The sequence below is a fragment of the Mus caroli genome, chromosome 7 (assembly GCF_900094665.2).
Source record: "Mus caroli chromosome 7, CAROLI_EIJ_v1.1, whole genome shotgun sequence".
Taxonomy (NCBI): domain Eukaryota; kingdom Metazoa; phylum Chordata; class Mammalia; order Rodentia; family Muridae; genus Mus; species Mus caroli.
Genome location: NC_034576.1, coordinates 126,743,277 through 126,765,188, shown reverse-complemented (window position 1 = coordinate 126,765,188; position 21,912 = coordinate 126,743,277). Strand labels below are relative to the sequence as shown.

The 21,912-nt window shown below is 41.5% G+C and overlaps 1 long non-coding RNA gene across 1 annotated transcript in view; it reads left to right on the top strand.

The window, feature by feature from the left end:
• The first annotated feature begins 431 nt into the window (after positions 1-431).
• Positions 432-21,912, top strand: part of LOC110297302 — a 78,914-nt gene continuing 57,433 nt past the window's right edge. Inside the window, exon 1 of the long non-coding RNA XR_002378268.1 lies at positions 432-603. This is a non-coding gene — a long non-coding RNA (uncharacterized LOC110297302). The remainder of the gene's footprint in view (positions 604-21,912) is intronic.

Sequence of the window (21,912 nt, the reverse complement as noted above, 5' to 3'; positions counted from 1 at the left end):
TATAAATTCAGAAGCTCCCCACACTCAGATATCTGGATCCCCTGAGGCCCTGAGCTTCACACACTCTTTTCTGCACTCCTTCCTACGTAAGTGTGAGTCACTCTTGGGAGGGAGAAAGCTGTGCCAAGCTGGCTTTTCACCAGTGCCTGGGGACTCCTGCACCTGCAGAGCCATGTGTATTTTCTCCCAACTCTTTGTCATGCTGGGAATGTTATTAAAATGGCCTATTTATCAGAGTGAAAAAAAAAATCCCAGCTTAAGCCAAACAATATAGGATCTAAAATACAGGCTGTGAATTTAATTTGTGTTGCAGCCGTGGTCCCCGAGTAACAGGAGGTGATTTATGATTCTCCTGAGGGAAGGCAGAAAGCGGGCCAGACACTGAGGGGTGATTCTTGCCTACATTCCTTGCTCCACTCTTACGCGGCCTCCCTGGACTATGCCTGCTCTGTATCCTTGGGGCAAGTAGGTCTCAGAGTCTGTGCAGAGCCCAGCTGGTGCTGCAGCTGAGGGAGCCAGGCAAGCATAGATTCTACTTTGAACAGACATCTGGAACATCCCCAGGTGTGTTGATTTGAAGAGAAGAGGAACATTCTGAAATAGGTAAGGTAGTCGGGGTATTCTTAAAGAAAAACTGGAATATAGGTGACGTCAGTCCCCCACACGGTGTGCACGCAGCAGAAGTATGTACAGTACAGCAAATGGAAGCTCGCCTTTATGATTGGCTCTCATGTCAGTCTTTGCCCGAGTGAGTCCATATAACTTCCCTCATCCCTCATAGCACCCACCACAAGTAACTCCTACTATGAATTTCCTACTGTAAACAAGAAACTGAGACAGGTTGAAGACTTTGCTCAAGGAGATCATGCAGTCTGTTGGTGGCAGAAGCATTTGACTGTAGGCAGACCAGAGTTAGAGGACAGTGGCTGGATCTTGCAGGTGCTGGACACTTCTCATGTTTGAACAGCTACGTTGATGCTTTCTGTGATGGCTCGCATGATGGTGGAATGGACTAACTTTGCCTGATAACTTAGGTGTTGTACTGAGCGCTTCCTCTGGGTGAGCTCATTTCTCTTAACCACCTTAGGATGGAGGACATATCCTTATCCACACATTGCAGATACAAACACTGAGCATGGGGAACACAAAGAGCTGAGTCGTGGTCATCTGGTTCTAGCGGTCACAATGCCAACCATTGCAGTTACTCCTCATATGGACTTCAGCAGAGGCTGAGCCTGTAATAGCAGCAGAACTTGATCCTTTACAAGCAGCAATCCAGAACTTCTCCAAGAGTACAGCATATTCTGAGATTGCTATGTATGATGTGTGAGTTGTCTTATTGTCACACACATGTTTCTTCTGATGATCTTTTGTAGGGAAAAGGTGTCAACTTGTTCATGCACTGGACTGTGCAAAATTAGGAAAATCAGGGGGTTTCCTCTGCCACTTCATTTTGAGCTAAGAAGTAGGAAAACAAGCCCACAACCTGTAGCAAAGTGTCTTTGTCTTTACAAGTGACAGAGGCAGAGAAGTGCCCTGGGAAAACCAGAGGAAGACAGAAAGTGGGAGGGAGACACAGGAGAGGAAAAGAAAGCAAGAGAATGAGGGAGGAAAGAAGAGACAGGGAAGGAATGAAGGAATAGGTAGGGCGAAGCCCAAGAAAAGGAGGTGTTTAAAAAGCACTTGTGAACCCCAAGAGACCACCAGCTAGCCAATTCTGATACAATTGAACTAAGACCTTAGTCTGTTTATTCAATCCCACTGCTGACCCTGATGCAGTAGGATGGGAGGGTGAAACCCCGAGACCTTAGCAGGACAAGGTTTTATGAGAAATGACAAGCAAGAGAGGGAGTTTCCAGTCTGGAAAGCATCTAATTGAATGATTATTGTAAGCCGACAGGTGGGTGCTCTGCTGCAAAACCATGAACCATCACAAACACAAACCGTCTGAAAGTACTTCTGGAACTGTCAGACTAATCTTGATTGTTAGGGAGGGAGTAGCTAGGGAGTAACTGGGGTATGGGCCAGAGACAAACTCCTGTGGTCCTTCCTGGAACTTGGATGCAGCTTGGGTTCAGCTGCAGGTCAAGTTCTCAGGCTCTTTTTGTTTTTGTTGTTGGGGTGGTGGTGGTTTGTTTTGTATGTTTGTTTGTTTTTAAATGGAGGCCGGTCCCAAGATGGACTAGGCTTGGCCTCTCAGAGGGAGGAAAAGACATGGGAGGAAATGAAGAGAGGGAGAAGAAGAGGAAGAGGAAGAAACCAAAGAAGAAGGAAGGGAGGGGGTTGAAAGGTGGGAGGGTGGGAGATGGAAGGAGAGAAAAGAGAAACCAACCCTCGTTGTCAGTCTATCTCTGCATTTAGAAAGTCCCCCTTCTCTGTACCAGAGACAGCCCTATTTAAAGTGAAATGTGTGCACAGCATTTAATTTTCACAATGACCCTAGAACACAGTTAGCATAGTCTTTGTCCTGCAGATGAGGAAACTGAGGCACAGCCAGGTTAGACAAATGCCAAGGTTTTCGTTTTTAGTATCTAGCACAATTAGGCTCTAGGATTTGTATGTTAACAAACTGGAGGTCTGCAGAGGAGCACATAGCAGCCACATGCAGGTTTTTTGATACTTGCTGCTTCTTACCCATCATGGTGGCTAAGTTGAACAGGATACACAAGACTAGGTACTTGGGATCCACAAACCATTGACTCAATCAAACTAAGATTTTGGTTACATATGAGGCTGGCATTGAAAGAAGGACAAACGCTGGGACTTGGTCTTCAAGGTCCTGAGCCAATAGCAATCCCTTCGCTTTGTGTCTCCTGGCTTACCCATGACCTTTTCCCAAATCCATTTACCAGCAAGGTAGCATAGGGAGAATTCAGTTCTGGTTTTAAAGTAATTTAGTGTGTGCTAGAAAAGGATGATGCTCTTGTGAATTGGTAAGTGCTATTAATATGGTCATTTAGAAACAATATTCAGGTTAAAAATAGAAGAGAGTCATGAAGGAATTAGAGAAAGGACTGAAGGAGCTGAAAGAGTTTGCAACCCCATAGACAGAGCAACAGTATCAACCAACCAGACCCCCCCAGAGCTCCCATGTACTAAACCACCAATCAGAGTACACACGGATGGACCTATGGCTCCAGGTGCATATGTAGCAGAGGATAGCCATGTCAGACATCAGTGGGGGAAGATATCCTTGGTCCTGAGAAGGCTCAATGCCCCAGTGTAGGGGACTGCCAGGGTGGGGAGGTGGGAGTGGATAGGTGGGTGAGCAGGGGGAGGAGGAATGGGATAGGGGGCTCCAGGAGGGGAAACCAGGAAAGGGGATAACATTTGTAAGTAAATTTCAAATGTTATCCCCTTTCCTGGTTTCCCCTCCAAAAGCCCCCTATCCCCTCCTCCTCTCCCCTCCCCCTGCTCACCAACCCACCCACTCCTGCTTCCTGGTCCTGGCATTCCCCTACACTGGGGCATAGAGCCCTCACAGGATCAAGGGCCTCTTCTCCCACTGATGACCAACAAGGCCATCCTCTACATTTGCAGCTGGAGCCATGTGTCCCCCCCATATGTATTCTTTAGTTGGTGGTTTAGTCCCTGGAAGCTCTGGAGGGTAGGAGGTACACATTTATGTCAGCACAACCAGAATGAGAGCATCTGAGATATAGTATTGTTTCCTGCAAACCTGCACAGTGAAACTTCTTGTTTTATACATAAGAAACACCATAGGAGACCCATTGTAGTACTTGCTCAAGAGCCCAAAAATGGTGTCTACAGAAAGGATCCTGAACATGTCCCATAGTGTTAAACCTGGAGCTAGTGTATGGCCCAGCAATTCTACCTCTGTGGATTTAACCATGAAGAAAGGCAATCAAGCTTCAGGGAGCAGTCTGGGCTTCTATGCTCAGTGCAGCAATATCCGTAGTAGCCAAACTGACATAACCCGCTCACATCCTTATATGGCTAGGTTAAGGAAATGTGATAGATGCCTGCAGTGGAATACTAGCAGGCCTTCAAGAAGAATGGAATTCCGCAATAGGAGATAATGCAGATAAGCCTTGAACACCTTAGGCAGCAGAGTTTCAAATTCGGAAGACAAAATGTCAGGGAGCTATTCTGCGACACTGTTGACAATCAACAGTGATACCTTCCACACTTAATTCATGAAGAGAATTGATCTTGTGTTGAGTACCCCTATGCTAATAAAATACATTCTAAAAGTAGTTTGCCCAAGGTCACAAAATTTGAAGTCAGCAACTGGGAGCAGCCTCACCCATGAGGAGCTCTTGTGTCTGTCAGTTTCCGTGGTGGTATCTTCCTCATGCTGAACATAAACCTGGGTCCCAGAGCAAACATCACCCCCACCCACCCATCCCTGGCTTCCTCTTCCTGCCAAGACACTCATTGAAATCTGGTGGAGTCACTAAAGCCTGGAAGTATATTTGTTTAAATTGTCAAGATAAATTAACTTTTAGAGCCCCGTTGGAGTGGTCCTGCAAGCCTACGCTGGGAACTCGGAGCCATGAATATGCAAGCGCACGCAGCCATTGAATTAGCCTGCTGCAGACGTGTTTGGAACCAGCTGCTCATTTAATAATCTGGGACAACCACAGGAATAGACAACCAGCCCGCTCTGGCCCATTTGCATGGGTAAAGTGATAATTTTATAACACAATTGCAGCAATTAGGTTTCCCCAGACAAAGCCAGGAGAACACCATTTGGGAGCAATCTTGGGTGTTGCCAGGCAAAGCCTACTGCAAACTCATCCCAGCTGTCAGGCATAACAGCCTGCTTTCTGGAGATGCTGCCTTCTCCTAGGGAAGTGGTGAGGAGTATGGCCCCAGCAGGCGGGTAAAGCAGGTGAGAAAGCCAGCAAGGCTGTGGGTGGGACTCCCAGCTAGCTGTGTAACCTCTGAATTCAGATGCAAATGGAGAAATGGATGGCACTCTTTAGTGGGTTGTTGTGAAGATCAAGAGGCATTAAAGAAGTGCCATCCATTTCCCAAGTAAAAGGCCCAGCATGGTGGCTCACACTGTAAGCTCAGGGCTAAGGGGCCAAAGATAGGTAGATATATTGCCTGGCCAAGTCTAGACATTTAGGGATCTCTGGGGGGTTATGTCTCAAAACATAAGGTGAAGAGCCATAGATGAGCACACCCAACATTGACTGCTGGTCTCTACACACACCTAAAAACTAGTAGATGGGGTGTGACCCTTACCAAAGGGTGTCTCTGTGCAATGGGTCAGGCTGTTTCTGCTAAAGCCCTTTTGAGGACTGGGTTCAGTGCTGGCCTTGAGTGAATCATTAATGCCATAGTTGGTGCTGTCTTTTCTCAAATCCTTTTTACCTGGGATAGAGCACTGTAGTCTAGTCACAGACTTTGCATTGATGAGTTATAGTTTAATCACAGACTTTGTATTGATGAGGTATAGTCTAATGACAGGGGAATGCCAGGGCCAGAAAGCAGGGGGAGTGGGTCGTACCTTCTTCTTGATTGCATTCTCTTCTTTCCATTTCTCTACCAGTGGCCAAGAACTCAGAGGACCCAGAGGAGTTTGGAGCCAGAAGAGAGAAGAGTCCAGGCACCTGAGTAACAGAGCTCCCTCCCCAGGCTCCTCCTACCAATCCACATTAGATTTTTGACACACATGGAAAAAATGATATCTTCCTTTGGAACTGTGTTTTGTTGCACCACTCCAAATTTCAAGTTTTGTTATTTTAGTTGCTTACAACCCTGATAAAGAATGCAGACATTTCCTGTCCATGATGCAGTTACGTCTGGTAATATTAGACCAGAAGTTAGAAAGGACGTGTGGGGTGATGTACTCTGGAAGCTACTACAACCCAAGAGCTCCTATATGCAAACTTTATTTTATAGGGTGATGATAATATTCCCTGGATCATATTCAAGCCCTGTGTGCGGTCAAACAAAGGCCTGCAGTCTGGGGATAAAGGACAATGGACTGGTTCCTGACACCCCATAGGAGTCTACTAAAGGGAAAATAAAATGGGCTTTGCAGCAGTTGAGTATAATGGTTACAGAATGATATCCTGCAGTTAAAATAATGCTACAGAGCCTAAATCTTCAGCCACTGTCTAGCCTTCATACATTCTGGCACTGGTGTTGTCAAGGCTCAGCCTTTAAGGATATCAAGATTTCAACGTGACCCAATAAAAGCACTTCTAGAACTTTCCATTTAGTTTGGTTTCCATTTTACTTGGGATTTCTAGGCCAATGGAAGAAGCAGGAACTTAGATATACCTGGAGCATCTAAGTTCCAGCCTGAGAGCCATAACTGATGGGCTGAGGTCCTGCTGCTATGGAGTAAGGTCTAATAGTGAGCAGATACTATCTGCACTTCAACACTGTCCTAAGATATGATTTCTTGACCTGTCATTGATGCATAGGAATCTACACAGTTCTATTTTGCCTAGAATCTACTCCCACCCTTTCAGCCTCTAAAGCTGTGTAAAGCTCTGACAACAGAGGATGCAAGGTATCCTGCTGGTAATATGACAATAGTGCATGATGATGTTTGAGACCTGTGTTTGTGACAATCCCCTGCCTAAGAGGAAATTTCCTTGTCCTCTGACTCACAGAGAGCAATACTTCATGGCAAAACTGGCTTTACTGTACATCTGGATTGACCTCAAGTTCATGGGCACCTCTCAAGTAGAGATGAGTGTTACTGAGGAATGTGTGAGCATTCAGAAAGGATGCTGAGTTAGAGAATGAAAGAGCTTAGGTACTAGGCTGACACTCTGTTATGCATATTCCTTTGATGGGCCTGAGGAGATGGCTTTGTGTATAGAGTGCTTGCTGAGCAAGCTTGAGGTCAGATTACCAGCACCCACATACATAAATGGCAACACGTGCCTGTAATGCCAGTGGAGAGTTAGTCAGAAAAATCCTAGGATTTACTGGACACACAGTCCAACCAGTGAGCTCCAGGTAAAGTGGGAGAACCTATCTCCAAAACAGGGTTAAAAGTCATTGAGGCTTACACACACACACACACACACACACACACACACACACACACAAATGTTCAAATAGCCCATTTGAATATTTTCTTTTAGGTAATTATCTAGTGCTACTGAAATGGGTTGAATTATGTATCCCCCAAAATCGTCATGTTGAAGACTTCCTCCCAAAGAAACTTGAATTAGTGCTTATCTGGAGATAGCTAAAGATAAATGAGGCCACAACATACAGCTTTGATCCCACAGGATTAGTGTCCTTACAGGAAGTTAAGAGATTCAAGAAAACCCTGTTCCTTCCTCACCACGTGAGAACTTTCCACCCTAGGATCCATATCGGGTAGTATATTGATCTATGACTAATAGTTTTTATGACTGGTAGGAAGTTAATTTATTTCACCTTGGTTATTTAGTTCACTCTTGTAACCTGAGTTAAGATAGCTGTGTAAGACAGTATTCAGTCTTGCTGAAGGAGTAGCCAGGAATCCCAAAGGCAAGGATATTCCCCTGTCTGTGTCAAGGCAACTGTCCAGTGAACAGCTAGACAACTTATGAACTGACTTTACAGTCATGAATTTGTGGGTTCACATTCTAACAGGGGTGCCTTCTGAAGCTGTACTTTTCATGTGCTATACAGATAAGATCCTACCCTTGAGGACTTCACCTGATCTCCAGATATCTGATATGGTCTTTTACCCACTAAAAGTAGAGTTAGCCAAAGCTTTATGTTCTCTACTTTAGGGTGCTAAGAATTCCTCCTATCTGTATGTGGGAGTGGATGTTCTCTTAATCATGGAGTCCAGTGAAGGCACACTTTCCCACACCATGCAGAAGCAAGCCAAAGAGGACAAAAGGGAGTCTCCCTTCAAGAATAAGGTGCACATGTACTTACCATTTATTTATCAGAACCCTATGAACAAATATGGGTAGAAATGCAGATGGATAATGAAAAGCTGTATTACATCTGGGATAGATGTCTTTGGAAACACATTTCTAAGAAGACAGAGGAAGTAAAAGCAAAACCTATGGCTAACTCCATCTCAGGGGCATACAGTTCTTGCTTCCCAGAACAAGTAGCTCTAGGTTTCCACTGGCAATAGCCATTCCCTGCTTCTACAGCCACACATGTGGCATGGCATGTGTGTTAGACAGCTGGCTTGGTTCTATCTGCAGACCTGTCTACTTAACTTTAAACCAGCTGTCAATCATCTTAAAACAGACATTGACCAAATGAAATGACACCAAAGCCAGTCTTAATTATAAGGTAGAGGCTTGTCACGCAAATTTCTGGCATGGAAATTTCCATCTAGCTACAAAGCCAGTCCATAATACAGACTTACTCACTTTGGTGTTCTCTTGTGCTCAATAAAACTTAGTATTTGTGGAGCAGTCTGCTATTCCAGGGAGGCCTCCATTCTCTTACCACCTCTCCTCCACCTCCTTCAGACAACTAAACCATACAGGGAGTATGGTTCAAGTCCTTGAAGAAAGAAATTGAAGATATCAGAAGATGGAAAGATCTCCCAGGCTCATTGATAGGTAAGATTAACATAGTGAAAATGGCCATCTTACCAAAAGCAATCTACAGATTCAATGCAATCCCCATCAAAATTCCAGCAATTTTTTATGGACCTTGAAAGAGCAATTATCCACTGCATATGGAAAAACAAAATGCCCAGGATAACCAAAACAATCTAGAACAATAAAAGAACTTCAAGAGGATTCACCATCCCTGACCTAAAGCTATACCACAGAGCAATAATGATAAAAACTGCAAAGTATTGGTACAGAAACAGACACATTGACCAATGGAATAAAATCAAAGACTATGCATACTTGATTTTTGATAAGTCAAAACCATACAATGGAGAAAGGAAATCATATTCAAACAAATGGTGTTAAACTAACTGGATGTGTACATGCTGAAGAATGAAAATAGATCCATATTTATCACACTGCACTAAACTCAAGACCAAGTGGATCAAGGACCTCAACATAAAACCAGATACACTAAATCTCATAGAAGACAAAGTGGAAAGTACCCTTGAACGCATTGGTGCAGGAGTCAATTTCCTGAAAGGAACACCAATGGCTCAGGGTCTAAAATCAACACTTGATAAATGGGATCTCATGAAACTGTAAAGCTTCTGTAAGGCAAAGGGCACTGCCAATAGGAAAAATCAGCAGCCTACAGATTGGAAAAGGATCTGCACTAACTTTGACAGAGGGCTAATATTCAAAATTTACAAAGAACTCAAGAAACTAGACACCAACAATCCAAATAACCCAATTAAAAATGGTGTATAGAACTAAACAAAGATACTCCATAGAGGAATCTCAAATGGCTGAGAAATACTTAAATGTTCGAAGTCCTTAGTCATCAGTGAAATGCAAATCAAACAACTCTGAGGTTTCATGTTATACCCATCAGAATGGCTAAGATCAAAAACTCAAGAGATTGTACATGCTGATGAGAATGTGGAGCAAGGGGAAGGAACACATCTTCATTGCTGGTGAGAGTGCAAACTTGTACAACTACTTTGGAAATCAATTTGGCAGAAAACTGGAAATAGTTCTACCTCAAGACACAGCTATACCACTCCTGGGCATATACTCAAAAGATGCTCGAGCATCCTACAAAGACACTTGCTCAGCTATGTTCGTAGCAGCTTTATTAATAATAGCTAGAATCTGGAAACAAACTAGATGCCTTTCAACTAGAGAATAGATAAAGACAATGTGGTACATCTGCACAATGGAATAATATTCAGCTATTAAAAATAAAGACATCATGAATTTTGCAAGCAAACTGATGGAACTTGAGAATATCATCCTGAGTGAGGTAACCTAGTCCTAAAAGGACATGCATGGTATGTAGTCACTTAGAAGTAGATATTAGCCATCAAATATAGGTACCCTGCTATACTCCACAGACCCAAATAAACTAAACAAGAAAGAAAGGCCAGGTGAAGAAGCTTGAATCTCAGAAGGGGGAAGGAAGGGAACTGGGAGAAAGGAGGATGGGAAGGGATACTGTGGGGATTCAGAATCAGGTATTGGGAAGGACAGGAAAGATGGATAGATAGCCGTGAAAATGAATGGAAATCTGCAACTGGTGGGGGTGAGGAGGTGGAGGGCATCTCCAGGATGAGACAGAGACCCAGGATCAGGGAGGTACCCAAGAATCAATGAGGGGACCTTAGCTGTGATTCACTACAATGGGGATGTGGAACCTGAAGAGGCCACCTCCTCCTGTATCCAGATGGTAACCCCAGTGGAGTGATAGACACAAAACATTCAACCCCAAATTTATCCTGGCTACAGGAAATGCAGGCACAGGGGATAGAGCAGAGACTGAGGGAACCAATAACTGTCCCAATTTAAGATCCATCCCATGGGTAAGCACCAATCCCCAATACTATTAATGGTATGCTATTATCCCTGCAGTTAGGAGCATGTTATCCTCTGAGAGGCTCCACCCAACAGTTGACTCAGACAGATACAGTCAACCACAGTTAAACCATGGATGGAGCTTGGGGACTCTTAAGGAGGAAGAGAAGGAAGGATTGCAAGCCCCGAAGGGGATAGTAACTCCACAGGGAGGCCAACAAAGTAAACTCATCTGGATCCTTGGATCTTTCAGAGTCTGACCACCAACCAAAGAACATAGGCTGGGCATCGGTCTCCCTGCACATATGTAGCAGATGTGCAGCTTGGTCTTCATATGGATTCTGAACAACTGGAATGGAGGCTATCCCAAAAGCTATTGCCTCTACTTGGGATATATTATTCTAGCTGGGCTGCTTTGTCTGTCCTCAGTGGGAGAGAAAGCACCTAGCATCATAGAAACTTGAAGTGTCAGGGTGGTGGTGGGGTATACCCAGGGGAGTCCTCCTCACTAAGAGAAGGGAAGGAGGGAATGAATTCTGAGGAGGGTGACCTGGAGGGAGAAGTGAGTGAAATGTAAAGTCAATAAGAAAAAAAATTAAATTAAATTAGAATATTTTTAGAAAGCTCAATATTTGCAGACAGAAGAAAAGGAAATCACACACCTTGTTAGTTGTGTCCTTTGTCATTACCCAGTATAACATAACATGGTTGACATGAACTAACTATAATCAACATCCATAGGTTGGGGTCTTTGCCTATCTTGCCATTGTGTCTGTGGCATATGGTATACTCTCTAACACAGTAGGTGCTTTGGTTCATTGGACAGAAAATGGTCCTACCATCCTTCCAGCAGGGCAGCTATTCTCTTGATTTGGAGCCTTCTATTCTATTATCTTCTTTATAAAGCACTGGAATTAGAACTCAGGAACTTGGACATGACAGGCAAATGCTCTGCTATGGAGCCACATCCCCAGCTATTTTTCATAAGCCTCAGGCTAAAAGATATGGTGATGATTTCAATAGACAAGGTGGAATCCTATCCAAATCTCTTAATTAGGGTCCATCCTCTAGAAGCATCAGATGCTGAGAATTGTGTGGAGTATGGGGGTGCTCACTGCTGCTCTGAGCTGTTCTCTAAGGTAAGATATTAATTCATTCAAAGTTATGTCCCTTCTTTGGGGTGAATCTAAGTAATGAGCAGATGCTGTGCCAATAGAAGGATCAAAGCTTAGGAGAGCTCCAAAGACTACCCCAATCCAGAGTCCCTTGAAAGGGCTTCCAGGTGGCAGTCACATTGGAAGCCGGCTTTGCTGTCTGCTCAGTTCTGTCTCCCTCACTCCTGACAGGTATGTCTCCAGAGAGAAATCCCAGGGAAGCCTGAAGCATGCAATTTTCCCTTGCAGAGCCTGTTTCTAGGAAACCTTATTTAAAACGATACTGAAGATAGGGAGAGTAATGGAGGTGGAATACCCAGCAGGGGTATGGAAGGATGGATGCAGTAATGAATGTGGAGAGTGCAGAGCTGGTGCTGTCCAATATATGCTGCTATAATCCAATCTGAATCCATGTTCAGTAAAGAAAATATGAATTCCTTTGAGAGACATTGACAGGATTTTTATCTCCCCATGATGTCATCCCAGGAGGACATCCATTAGTCTTTTTGTTCTGGTAGTCCTAGTTGTGGATCCCCAGGAGGCATGCTCCACAGGTCAGATGTGTAGGCTATAATCTGTACCCTGAGTCTTTGGTATCCTGTACACTGTGAAAGTGTCTCTCCCTCTGGGCCATTATATTAGAACCCATTGCCACAGCTATAAACTAGCCTGATCAGCTTCTTACTTAGCTTCCAATAGAGTCAATCTCCTGCCTAATGCTCTATCAGTCTATTGAGAAACACAGAGAGAAACCTGCCAATCAAAACAGAATACAGTGAAGGGCGTCATAGTAGATCTTCTTGCATTCACCAAATATCCTGTACAGTAAAATTCTAACACCATGGTGATTCTTTTATTGTAGCAAGAATAGGAATTGGTACTCTGTCAGTCATCCTTATTGAAATATTAAGATTCTCTTCAAAATACTAAATGGAATTCAAGATCTAGGGAAATCCCATGATAACCTACTCACACTCCTAGAATCAGCCTGAGATTGTCAGGACTTTTCAGCCAGATGCTATCAAAAGATGATTGTGCCTCTTAAAAATATCATTCCCATCAAGGTCTTGAGATATAGGCTCATAGAAAATTCTCTAATGGAAGGGAGCCTGATGGGACAGAAATATAGATAGAAACTGCAGGATGTGGTGTGTATGCAAGGATGTTGGTCTGTATTTATGATTCACCCCTGACTTACAGTCTTCAGTATAAACTGTCAAAGACAAGCCAGACATGGCTCTAGCAAAAGAGACACAAACCTGGGTGCAGGAAAATAGGCTGAAGATAGGAGAGAGGTTATTCTCTTGGACAGAATTTATCCAGCTGGGAGGCACTGATGTGTCTGAGGCAAGCCTTCCTTCCCTACACAATCCTGAGCTGATGACGAAAGGAAGGGTGACGGCAGTCAATTGTCAGTATGCCTGTTTCTCCACTGTTTCCAGATTTGATTTGAATAGAATAGCTAAGTCTCAAACCCCAGGAAGTAAATCACATCCCCAAGATATCTGAGACAATTTTCAATTGTCAGCCCATTTTACCAAATGTATCTACCAAATTAGAGAGAGACTGAAAGAATTTAGTTGGGGCCTTCTAGGTAGGACATTGTTCCTGGCATTCCACCTGTTGGTGGAATCAGTGCACATACACACAGTATATCACCAAATATATCATCCTTGGGCTGCTGGACATCTGCCTATGATCTATGAGACTTTTGTTTTTTTATTTTCATAAAGTTTTGCTAATTTTTCTTTAATCATTGAGATTCAACTATAATTATATTATTTCCCCCATCCAAAACCTTTTATACACTCCTCCTTGCTCTTTTATAAATTCATGCTCATGTTTTCATTAATTGTTTCGTGTGTGTGTGTGTGTGTGTGTGTGTGTGTATTCCAGAATACAAATTTCTTAATTTTCAGGGCTGATCATTTTGTGGCTAATTAATTAGAGTGCTCTCTCCTGGAGAAGACTATTTCTCCCATTCTCAGCATTCAATAATTACCTACATCTGTATGTAGGGTTAAGGCTTCATAGGTTTTCTTCTATCTACTTTGGGATGTCTTTTGGTGTCTTTCTTGTTCAGCTCATTTTTAGTCAGTCATGTTGATGAGACTTTATGGGTGTAGCTTCTGACGTTAGTAGAAGATACAGACTCAAGAGCAAATTTCCTAATCTCTGGTGTTTACAATTTATTCCTGATATTGAGTTTTGGTCTTTTGCTATGTATTGTGATGCTAAGTGGACCCCCAAGACTTAGTTAATCCAGAGACACACAGTCCACACCCATATTCAAATGATGCTATGTGACCTTGTCCCCAAGTTATCTCTAATTGGTAAATAAAGATGCTTATAACCTATAGCCAGGCAGAATTGAGATAGGCAGTGCTTGGTGTTCCTGGTCAGGGGGGGGGGCGGGGCAGGGGGGAGACAGAGGATACCATGAGGAGACAGAGAAAAAGAGGGAGGAAGAGGAGGAGGAGGTGGCAACAGAAGATGTCATGAGTTAGGAGTCAAGAAAACATGGCCCTGAGGGCTGGCTAATTGGAGTTAAGAACAGCCCAGATAAACATTGTAAGTAATAACTCTGGGCTATCAGTAGGATATAGATTTTAATAATATAGAGGGTAGATATCTGCCGAGCTCTAGTGCTGATTAAGGCTTATTGTAAATAATAAAACTGTGTCTTTTATCTGAGAATCATATAATCAAAGGTGGGGTAGAAACCCTGAATTGGGGTTTAAAATTTCTATAACATCTGGCCCTGCAATGTTCTCTGACTCTTAGGTGCAGGACTGTTTCACAGATGTACCCCTTGGAACTGGAATCCTTAACTATGCATTTTGATTACTTGTGGTTTTCTATAATTATCTCTGCCTTTTGCAAAAAGAAATGTCTTTGATGAGGGGGTGAAGACTTCACTTATCTGGGTATAAGGACAAATGTTGAGATAGGAATTGTGCTGTTTTAGTAAAGGGGTGTTTCTAAGCTCTTCTTTAAATCCATGACTTCACAAGCATTAAAGAGTTGGTAAAGTTCCAGTATCAGTTATGCATTCCCTATTGTTGAGCAAATCTTAAGTCTTGTTATAAATCTGCTCATTACCACCAAGGTATGTGTGCCACTACTATACTCTTGGAGTTATTGTGCCATGCTTGTGACTGTTGTGGTCCATAGGCATAATAGCTGGGTTCGGACTATGCTTGCTTCTCTCATTTGAAAGTGTGTATGGTGTCTTCTGGTGCCATGCAAACTAGTACCCATGTCAGATCCAGAGTCTCTGAATCTGATCTGAAGTGCATGATGTCCTCAGAAATAGGGACTTAGCTTTCATATCTGAGAGCAACCAATGACAAAATCAATAGGCTGTATGTTTTGGGAAGCTTTTGGACACCCTTGGCCAACAACTCTAAAGAGGGTTTTTCATGTCTTATATTGGAGTTTTTCTTAGTTATCGTTGGATCTTGGAGGAAGCATTGCTAGCCTAGATGAAAGAAGATTAATTTAAACTCTGTTTGTGTAGTTATACCAAGAACTAGATGTTGTATGTGTTATTTTTAGATACACACTTAGTAGTATGATTCCTTATGAGTTTTTCATTGTTATTTTCTCTCTTCCCATTTGTATTTACCTCCCTTATTGGCAGCTCCCTCTCCCCACTTCCCTGGTCCCATTTATTCTCCTGTAGTCCCATATCTATTACTTGTCAACCCCCTTATCCTGTGAATGCCTACTTTTTTTATTTTCCAGATATTTACAGTTACTACAGAATATGGACTAACATCTGACGATTTGGGGGCTAGGAACCTCAGATGAAAGAAAATATGGTATTTGTCTTTCTGGGTCTTTTTTACCTTACACAAAATGATCTTTCTTAATTCCATAAAGTGACCTGTAAAGTTAATGGTTTCATTTTTCTTTACAGTTGAATATTATTCCATAGTATATATGTACAACATTTTCATTATCCCTTCATCAGTTGTAGGACGATTAATTAGGTTGTTTTCATTTCCTAATTTTTGTGAATAGAGCATCAATGAACATGACTGAGAAAGAATTAGTGTAAGAGATTGAGTCCTTGGGGCATATGCCAGGGATGGAATTGCTTGGTCTTAAGATAGATTTAGTTTTTAGCTTTTTGAGAGTTCTCCACAGGTTTCCATAGTTGGTCCACAGTTTGCAATCCCACCAACAGTGAACAAAGGTCCACTTTTTCTCCACATCCATTCCAGAAGTTGTTGGTTCTTCCATTGATTTTTACCAGTGTGGTGGGTTAAAATAAAATATCAAAGTTGTTTGAATTTTCATTTCCATAATTTCTAGATATGATGATGGTTGGGGGATATTTCTTAGCCATTTTCTTCTCTTTTCTGAGAATTCTCAGGTCCCAGGTCCATTTATGAGTTGGTCATTTTTTTCTTTGTATATTCTAAATATTAATCCTCTTTCAACTGTACATAGCTGGCAAGTATTCTCACCCATTTTGTGGGTTTCTTCAGCTGTTGGGTTTTTTTTTTTAAGATGTACAGAAACCCTTCATTTTTGTGAAGCACTTGTAATTTGGGGGGCTTAATTCATGGGCAAATGGAGTCCTATTCAGAAGTCTTTTCCATGTACCCATATCATGTAGGTACTGCCCAGCTTTTATAGTAATTTCAGTGTTTCAGTTTTCACATTTAAGTCTTTGATCCATTTTGAGTTATTTTTTTCTGCAAAGTGATAGATACAGCTTTAATTTTGGACTATGTATGTGGACAACCAGTCTACCCTGCACCGTTTGTTGATGCTTTCTTTTCTCCAGCATATGTTTTTGCTATCTTTGTTAAATATTAAATGGTTGAATGTATTCACATTTGTGTCTTCGATTTTTGTTCTGTTTATCTGCTTGTCTAGGGTGTGTGTGTGTGTGTGTGTGTGTGTGTGTGTGTGAGAGAGAGAGAGAGAGAGAGAGAGAGAGAGAGAGAGAGAGAGAGTGTGTGTGCTTGCACACACCATATTGTTTTTATTACCATGGTTCCATAATAGACCTAAATATCTGGAATAATAATCCCTCCAACATTGCTCTTTTTGTCCATTTGTCTTTTTGTTCTGGTTGTCTGATGTCCTTGTAGATCCATGTACATTTTAGCAATTTCTTGAACTATTTCTGTGAAGAATGAAATGTGGGTTTTGGTTGGGATTCCATTTAATCTGTAAATAGCTTTTGGTAAAAATGGTCACTTTTACAATATTAATTGTACCAGTCCATGAGCATGGGAAGTCTTCCCATTTTTAAAGCGTCTTTATCTTTTTCTTCAAAGGCTTAAAGTTTTCATTATAGAAATCCTTCACTTTCTAGGTTTATTCCTTGATATTATATTTTCTTTGGGGCTAATGTGAATGGAGGTTTGCCCATCCTCTCTTTCTCTGTATACTTATTGTTGGTGTTTAGAAAAGCTATATTGGTCTGTGCTGCAAGATGATTCTATATTCTGCCTCATTTTCAGATAAAACTATCTAATGTATACTACCATGTCATCTACAGATAGATAGTTTGACTTTGATATGCATCCCTTTAATGTCATCTTACCCTAGTCTCCAGTTAGTATTTTGCACAAAATACTGAGGAGGAGTGAGGATGTTGGTATTTCTGTGTCAGTCCTGACGTCAGTGGGATGCTCTGTGGTTTTCCTCATTTAGGATGAGGTTGGTTATGGGTTCCTTGTGTTTAGGTGTGTTCCCTCTAGCCTTGCATTCTTTAGGACTCTGATCATGGAATCACATTGGATTTTGTCAAAGGCTTTTTCTGTAAATATTGAGATGCTCACACAATTTCTGCCTTTTAGTCCATTTATGTGGTTTATCATATTTATTGACTTGCATATGTTGAGCCACTCCTGCATTTCAGGGATAAAGTAAATTTGGTATGCTTTATAATCTTATTTATGTCCATATTCTGTTTGCAAGTATCTTACTGAGTATTTTGAGTCTATGTTCACCACAAATATTGGCCTAAACCTAAAGTATTATTTGTGTGTGTGTGTGTCTTTACCTGGTGTGGTTATTAGAGTCAAACTGTCTTCATAGACAGAGGTTGGGAGAGCTCCTAATCTTTGAGCAACTTAAGAAAGGTTGGCTGTGGAAATTCTTTGAATATCTGGTACAATTCTGCTGTGAATCCATCTGGTCCTGGATTTTTAATTAATTAATTAATTAATTAATTAATATGTTTATTTGCTTGAAGGCTTTTTATTCATATTTTAATCTACTCTTTTGTTAAGAGTCTGTTTACATTGTGAACTTCTTGGTTTGACTTTGATAATTTGGCTCAATATAGAAATTAATCCAGTTGTTTTATGTTTTCCAGCTTAGTGGAATATAGGTATGAAAATTAGAATATTCTATTACACTACTCTGAATTCCTTTGGTGGTTTTTGTAATGTTACCCTGTTCTGTTTCTGTTAATTGTGGTCCTCTCTTTCTTTTGTGTTAATTGGGCCAAAGACTTGTCAATCCTATTTATCTTCTCTTAGAGTCATTGATTTCATTTATTTATATATATTTATTTCTTTATTTTCTCTATCTATTTATCTATGTGTTAAATTGATGATATTTTCTTTGTTTATAGTTCACTGAATTTTATTGGATTTTCTTACAGATTATTAGGTTTAGGTTTTGTTTGTTCTTGTCTTTCCAGCTTTTTTGAGTAACATCATTAAGCTATTTATTTTTGCTCATTACCATTTTTTAATGTGGGCACTTAGAGCTGTAAACTCCCTTGTCGGACTATACAACAGCTTTCAATAAGTTCTACAGATTTTGTTGTATTTCTTAGTTTCACTTAGTTATAGGAATTTTTTATTTCATTCTTTATTTCTTCCCACTCATCATTCAGTAATGAATTGTTTAATCTCCATGAGTTTGTATATTTATTGGAGATTTATTTGCTGTCAATTTAAAGTTTTGTTACAGTGTCGTCAGATAGGATTTCATCCATTTTGAATTTACAAATATATATTTTTTTAATTCAAGAATGTTGCCTAGTTTAGAAAATCTTCTAAGTGTATTCTTGGTTGTTTGGATGGAATATACTATAGATATCTGTTTAAGATCATTTGGTATATGATACCAATTAATTTTAATGTTCCTCCATTTATTTTGTCCAGATGACCTCTTTATTGGAAAAAGTGATGTATTGAAATAATCTTTTATTGGGTAGATTGTGATCTGTATCTTAAATCCAACAGTACTTGGTTTTTTGTTTTGTTTTGTTTTGTTTAGTTTTATTTTTAAATAGAACTGGGCACCCTGGCTTTGGAGCATATATGTTTAAGATAATAATGTCACTTAGAATGAAGCAACCATCTTTATCTCTTCTTATTGGGCTTTGTTTGAAGTCTACTTTGTTAGATATTAGGATAGTAACACCTGCTTGCTTCCTGGTCTCACTTGACAGGAGGAATTTTATCTGCCCATCTACTCTAAGGTGGTGGCTATCAGCACTGAGCATGAATATCCTTCTTCTTTCTCATTGGTCCTTAAGTCATACAGTAAAACAACTATATATCCTTTACATTGCAATAAGCATAGTAAGTAACCTAGGGTTATTTTTGAAAACCTAATAGGTAAGATGACACTGAGGAGACTGTTCTGTTGGTAAAGTCCTCGCTGTATACACATGGAGGCCTGATTTTAATTGACAGCATTCACATAAAAAGTTTGGCATAGTGGCATGTTTTTGTGTGCCTCCCATTGTATCCCAGTGATGGGAAGACAGATACTAGTCAGAGAGTCTTAGTAGTCAGGTGTCTTCCAGTGAGAGACCCTCTCTCAGAAAACAAAGTGGTTCCGGTGTGTTGGGGTGACTCTAGCTGCATATGTATCAGAAGATGGCCTAGTCGGCCATCACTGGAAAGAGAGGCCCATTGGACTTGCCAACTTTATATGCCCCAGTACAGGGGAATGCCAGGGCCNGGCCATCACTGGAAAGAGAGGCCCATTGGACTTGCCAACTTTATATGCCCCAGTACAGGGGAATGCCAGGGCCAAGGGGTGGGGGTGGGTGGGTGGGGAACTGGGGGGGGAGTGTATTGGGGACTTTTTGGATAGCATTGGAAATGTAATTGAGGAAAATACCTAATTAAAAAAAAAGGGGGAAAAAAAAAGAAAACAAAGTGGATGGCTTTTGAGAAAGAACACTCAAGGTTCATCTCTGTCCTCCACAACCATATGTACAAACATACAATTAGTATGTACCTGCACATACATGAAAGGGAGAGTGCATGAATGTTGTAGACAAACACTATGGCATTTTTATAATACATGTGGATTTCCTCACACACTGATGTCTGGTGCAGCCTAGAAGCTGCCTCCTATATATAATGAGGGATGCCTGCATGAGCAATGGCCCACTACATAGCAATAAAACATCAATGATTATATCTATTCTTAACTAAGTAACTAAGTCTCACAAAATGGATGTAGACAATTGCCTAAGGGCATTCCATGTAATTCCATTTATATAAAGTTAAGGAAAAAGGAAACTCCATCAGTGGTTTGAAGTCAGGCCAGTGATTTCCTTGGGGACAGCTGGGTTTGGAAGATGGCCCAGGATGCATCTGTGTGATAGTCTGACTCATGGTTTATGAGATTTGTTTCACACTTGGGTTCACTTTGTGCAACATTAGCCAAATTCCTTTTTTAGTTTATGTATTATTTGAATATGTGACGTAGATCACTGAAAATTTATATTTGAGTTTAGGAGGAGTTTGCTGATAGGGTATTCTGTGACCACCACCCCTTCCTGTACTTCCTATTCTGATACTGTCTTGTCAAGAATCAATGGCTTGAGCATCAGTACTATTTTATAACCATAAAGAAGCACTTACAAGGCTGGAAGTGGTCTCAAGATAGTAGTCCTTTCCACCCTTGAGGGCACATCTAAGTTGGATGTCTTTGACGTTGTCTGCTTCTCAACTTTGCCATAAGAAAAGAGCAAGTATCTGGGTTCTTGAGGCCAGTGTTAAGCTCACTATTACTTGCAGCAGGAAGCAGCTTCAGAGATTAAGCATGGTAGATGTGTGACAGAGTGTTCTGTAGAGAAGAGGCACTGTCTGAGACTTGGGTCTAGTCAATGTTGAACTAGAAGGGATGAGAGACTAGCACTGATACTGTCACATTGCAGCAAGCCTTACTCCAGGCCAAGCTCCCTTTAGAGGTGGAAAACCCTTGTATCCCTTTTTGTCAGAACTGAACTCAGGAACTGAATAAGATCATCAGTAGAGAGGAAGGACCATGGTGACTAGGAGATTATCAATGGCAGTGACTAAAGCTAGAAGCAACTTAAGACGACAAGTTCTCCAACATGATTGCTTCTCTCCTTGGCATTAAGTTTCATTCTTCTCTCACCTTGGAAGAAGGATTGCCTTTGGAAAAAAAAATCACATGACTCTTTTCGTCTTTGGCCAGGTTCCTGAGAAAATCCAACCCATACTTATGATTTTATTGCATGTAAAGGTTGTCCTGTCATTATATCATATAAGCATATAAAGCAGGTCACCTTCACCCACTGGGCCTTTGAGCCAGAGGAGCTCCTTTTTCTATTCATCCTCCAGTTGTCTACAGACGTGGCAGAGGCTTGATGTCCCCCTCCTTGGGGAGAATACATTGTCTTCAATGTCAAAGGAAAACCCACAGGTTCCTGTATAAAATCCCAGTGGGCACTGGAATCTGGTTCTGACAAGAGCCCAGAAAAGAAAAATTGTGTAAGAGTTGTCAGCCATTGTGCCTATGATGACAGTGGCTACTGTGAAACTTGCTAGCAAGTCTCCCCTCTGCCTTCTGTTCTGAAAATAGCTCTCTCCAACTTAGAATGGGGCTCACACATAGCACCAAGGCACCAACCTTGAAAACCCTATGAAATCAGAAGCCCCTGACTCTGTCAACACCATATGGCATAGCTCGGTGACCATGCTTATGACAAGTGCTCTGTTTAATTGGTTGCCATGTGCCATGTGTATGTGTGAGCACCATCTTCATGCAGTGTCCAAGGAGGCCAGAAAAGCATGTTAGAGTCCACAGAACTGGAGTTGCAGATGTTGGAAACCACCATGTAGGTGCTCGAAATTCAATCAGGTCCTCAGGCAGAGCAGCCAGTGCTAACTACCAAGCCATTTTTGCAGCCCATAGCATCTCCTTTTTACAGATAACAGTCAGTGCTGTGGCTCCACACTGCTAGAGTCCTCTAAGAAGTGGCAATTCTGGGAAGGGAGACTTCTCCTTTCTCCCTTACTCCTGTGGGTTAAACATCAGAGAACAAAATAGCAGGCATGCTCCATCTGGGAAGTCTCTGTTCTCTCTCTCTCTCTCTCTCTCTCTCTCTCTCTCTCTCTCTCTCTCTCTCTCTCTCTCTCTCT